We start from the raw sequence: 4,832 nt of genomic DNA, 5'->3' as shown, positions 1-4,832 counted from the left end.
GATAGTTGTAGAAAAACACGGAACAAATGGTGCATGGACGCGTTTCGATTATTAAATCTTCATCAGCATGACATAACCACAAAGAAAACAAGATATCTTGTTTTCTTTGTGGGTATGTCATGCTGATCAAGACTTAATAATCGAAACGCGTCCATGCACTATTTGTTCCGTGTTTTTCTACTTGTCTCTATCAATTATACTAGATGGCCATGTTTGCGCGATTACTGTATGGTATTTAATTGTGTAGGCGCTGCTCGTACGTCTGCTCGACTCAGCTGCTCGGTGCGCGGTTAGGTCGACAGTAGCGCCCCCGGTGGCCCTCCTGCTTGCGTAGCTCGGCAATAGATGGCACCGCCGGCTAGTGGCAGTACATGTGTATGTGTGTCAGTACTAGCGCAGTATAGTGATGGCAGTATTGAACTTTCGGTTGGCGTTTGTTTTTTTTTGATTGTCGTCATTGGCTTAAGATATCTTGGCATATTATGTGTCGTGACCCTCATTTATTATATGTGGCGATTTGGTATACCTGTCTTTCGGTTTCTATTGGCATTTTTATTCATTGGCGATTAGAGGTGATGTAGTTGTGGTACGCTTAGTGATGTTCATTTCGGTTTCTGCGTTGAGTTGGACGTGTGGCGCGGCGTGCCCTGTTGCGCCCGGTTTTTGGTGCGAATCATCCGTGGCGCCTGCTTCTGTTGGTGGCGCCTGCTTCTGTTGGTGGCTCCGGTTGGTGCGGCGCTCGACGTACTGGTGGCGCCGTTGGTGAGGCGTTCGGCGCGCTGGTGGCGCCTGTCTGGTGTGGCGCCCGACGCCTCGACAGCGCCTGTTTGGTGTGGCGCGCCCGGTCACGTACTTTGGCGCCTGGTTTTGGTGGCGCTCGAGCACTGTGCTCACTTTGGCTGCCGTCTACATCCTGCCGAGAGTCACTCCGATGGTGAGGACATGATTATTGTTTTGGCGTAAGTGTGTCGGCATAAGTACGAGATTTAACTTAAGTGTAATAATGTGAGATAGTACTTCATATAGCTATGTTGCTGTCCCTCACGCCTATGTTCAACTGTGGTATGTGTTATATTTGTTTGTGTGTCTTTGGCAGAAACCGTGCTCATGCACATGCGCTGTTACAATACAGCGTGGTAATCATCTGGCCTTTTTGGCGGAGCGGAGCAGGCGGCGGCTACAGTTTCATCGGACTCTTCTCTCCCTGCACTCCTGCTTGACGAGGAGCTGCTGCGGAGTTCGTCAGACTGACTCGTCCAGTGAGGTTTCATCTGGCGTCTGCATACATGAGGTATTGGGGACCACAATCGGTCAGGGAGGCCGGAGGTGTCATCACCTGGTGCCTTGTGATGCCCTCTAGTTTGATGGTCCTAGCATTGTTTGCTGGGCAGTAAGGATCGCAGTGACATCTGGTGCCAGTAGCTACAGTTCGGTGCGATGCAGACAGCTTGTGGTATGGGGATTGGGAGGTGTGACACATGGTTGGCTATGGTGGAAGCTGAGGTTCATTGTGTGTGCTGCTAAGTGTGTGAGATTGTTGATATTTGGGTTCTGATGTATCCTGCTTTGGTTGGTTGTTATTGTTATGTATGTCAGGCATCTGTTTAGCTTAAGTCTTGCAGAGAGTTATTGGTGGTGACATAGGCTATCATCCGCAGGTAGGTAGGTCTTGGTATTATCTGATATGGCTTCTAGAGATGATATAAGTAATTATAGGGCCTCTGAGCTGCAGCGCTTGCTAGAAGAGCGTGGACTAGATACATCGGGCAAGAAAGTAGAGCTAGTTGATAGGTTGTGGGCGGCAATGGAGGAGGAGCGGGAGAGCAGTAAGATAGCAGTAAGTGAGGGAGTTAGTGCTCCAGAGGAGCGTGCTGTGCTGCAAGGTCAATTGAGATTTTTGAAAGAGAGAAGTATGCTAGATGAGGAGGAGGCCCGTATAGAACAGATGCAAAGAAAGATAAAGGCTAGGCGAGAGCAGTTAGTTCTAGAACAGAAACTTGCTGCCATGGGACATGATATCACTGAGGATGTTAGGATTCAAATGGGGCATAGTGACATCTCTACTGCACTGACAGAGCAGGTGCAGCGGTCGCTGCTGCCTCCTGCAGCTTTGACTCCCTTCCGTGGTGAGATCTCAGAATATCGACTTTTCATTCAGGCCTTTGAGTCCCGTGTAGCGGCCAGGACCGGGGATCAATCGGAGTTATTATATTATCTCGAGCAATATACCCAAGGGAAGCCCAGGGAGATCGTGCGCAGCTGCCTTTATCTCGGCGACCAGGGCTATGCTGAGGCCCGGCGTTTGCTGGAGGTGCGGTACGGTAATCGACATCTGCTCATAGAGACCTTCTCGGATAAGCTCAGAGACTGGCCCAAGGTAGCTGAAGGGGATGTTGAAGGGCTGGACAGGCTGGTGCTGTTACTGACAGAGATCCAGCATGCCATGGCTGGCCTCCCAAAGGGGGAGCTGGACCACCCGCGAACCCTGAGGGATGTTGTACGAAAGTTGCCTGGGTACTTGCAGGATCGGTGGCTCAGGGAGGTCGACAGGGTGATGGAGGGACCAGAGGGCCGGATGGTGGAACTTAGGGACCTGGTGGATTTTCTGGCAGCTGAGGTCAGGGTAAAGAGTAATGCGGTCTTCGGATCGCTGCGGTCTGGACCGCGGGCGTCTGGCGGCGTGAGTCGCGTCGATCCTCATCGCGCGCGCGTGAGTGCTGTTAACGCTCGGCCGCTGCCGTCGTCAGCTGGCCGGCGCTGCGAGTTCTGTGATGGCAATCACTTCATTGGGGACTGTGATCAGCTGATGTGGCAGACCTGGGACCGTAGAAAAGGGGTTGTGTCTGATCACAGGCTCTGCTTTGGGTGCCTGAGAAAGGGACATGTGGCGAGGTTTTGTCGCTCGCGGCTGAAGTGTAGCGTCTGTGGTGCACGGCACCCTACTGTGCTGCACAGGACGTTCTTATCGGCGCCACCTGGTGCGGGTTCTTCCCCAGGATCTCGAGCTGTTCAGGTTCCGTCTGGTGGGAGCCATGTGCCGCCTGGCAGCGCTCAGGTGCCCGGCCGGGTGAATCAGTCACCTACCGAGGCGATCCGTGCGGTACCGGGGGGAGGTCGCACATCTGTTCGTGGTGTGCCGGGACCGAGTCAGCCGGTGCAGAATGACAGCACTGGTGCCGGTGGGGGTCCTGTGGGTACCCGTACGGTTCAATCGCTCGGTGGGGGTGGAGCATCCATGGTCAGTGCACGCGTGGATGTCACTGATGATGTACGTACTTACATGCCGATAGTCCCGGTTCGGCTAAGGTCGAGCACGGGCAAGGAGATTGTAACGAATGCCTTCCTGGACCAAGGCAGTTCTACCTCCTTCATTACTGATCAAACCATAACTCGATTGGGGGTAGAGAAACGGCCGACGACGATTCGCATAGATACGGTGACGGATTCAAGGCAGGAGTTGGACTCCGGCCTCGTTGAAGGCGTAGAGGTCGCGCCTCTCGTCGGCGATCAGTACCGTCGTCTACCGCCCTTATTCTCACTGGCCAACATACCAGTCACGTCCAGTGACAGGTGCAGTGTAGAACAGGCGACGAGATGGGAGCATCTGAATGGTGTAGAAATTCTGGATTTGAACGTGCCTGTCGGGCTGCTGATTGGTGGAAATGTTGCTGACCTTCTGATGGTGAGAGAGGTTGTGTCTCCGTCAGCAGGGCAGGAAGGACCACATGGTGTCAGAGTTGATTTGGGTTGGTACGTAGTGGGACTCTCCTGTCACGGTCTAGACGGCAGACCGCATCTGGTTAACTTTCTGCGAAAAAATGATTGCAGAGATGACGAGGAGGACATCCGTTTGATGTTTGAGAAACTTTACTCCGAGGAGTTCCGTGATGTATCTGACAATCGTGAAGGCATGTCTGTCGAGGACAAGGAGTGGTTGGAAAGGGTGAAAGGTACCGTCCGCAAGGACGAGGACGGTCACTTCGAAATCGCTCTTCCAAGGTCAGACCTGGGTAGCATTCCTGACAGCTTCCCAGTTGCCGAGAAGCGACTCGGTTCACTCAGAAGGAAGTTCAAACGGGACCCGGGCATGTTTCAGTCGTACGCGTCTGTGATCAATTCGCTGAGAGATGACGGCTATGCAGAGAGGGTTCCGTCCAGCGAGCTTGCCCCAAGGTCACGTGACGTTTGGTACCTTCCGCACCATGCGGTAGAAAGCCCAGCGAAACTCAGGGTGGTGTTCGATTGCGCTGCTCGGTCAGCAGGGGTTTGTCTAAATGACATTCTCCAAGGCGGTCCCCACCTGGGTCAGCCGCTGACAGCGGTTGTTTCTCGCTTTCGTGAAGGTGGTGTGGCTTTCGCTTGCGACATACAGGCGATGTATCATAGGGTACATGTCCCTGCCAGGGATTCAGACTTACTTCGGTTCTTGTGGTTCAAGAACGATGACATTGATGCAGGCGAGATTGAAGTGTGGAGAATGCGTTCACACGTATTCGGTGCGGTCTCTAGCAGCAGCGTTGCATCCTTGGCCGTGCAACTGTGCGCCGAGGGGGGAAAGCAGCAACTTCCCGAGGCCGCTGATGTGCTGCTGCGAAACATGTACGTTGATGACGCGCTTGTGGCAGTCGACTCTGTTGAGAAAGCGGTCAGTCTCGCAGATGATCTGAAACGGCTGTGCCAAACGGGCGCGTTCAGCATGAGAAAGTTTGTATCTAACAGTGCAGATTTCCTAAGGAGCATTCCCGAAGGAGAGAGAGGAAAGGGCGTCAGGGATTTGAATCTGGACAGAGACGAACTTGGCTGTAATCGTGCGTTGGGCGTGGAATGGTGCA

General features: G+C 53.3%; 1 long non-coding RNA gene across 1 annotated transcript; it reads left to right on the top strand.

The window, feature by feature from the left end:
* Positions 1 to 252: 252 nt before the first annotated feature.
* Positions 253 to 1,143, top strand: LOC122383530. The gene is made up of 2 exons (XR_006256856.1): positions 253 to 934; positions 1,097 to 1,143. It is a non-coding gene; the product is annotated as an uncharacterized LOC122383530 (long non-coding RNA).
* The last annotated feature ends 3,689 nt before the right edge of the window (positions 1,144 to 4,832 follow it).

This window comes from Amphibalanus amphitrite, unplaced genomic scaffold (genome assembly GCF_019059575.1).
Source record: "Amphibalanus amphitrite isolate SeventyFive unplaced genomic scaffold, NRLGWU_Aamphi_draft 000166F_arrow, whole genome shotgun sequence".
NCBI classification, from domain to species: Eukaryota; Metazoa; Arthropoda; class Thecostraca; order Balanomorpha; family Balanidae; genus Amphibalanus; species Amphibalanus amphitrite.
The sequence above is the reverse complement of the archived record's forward strand: the minus strand, read 5'-3'. Positions and strand labels throughout refer to the sequence as shown.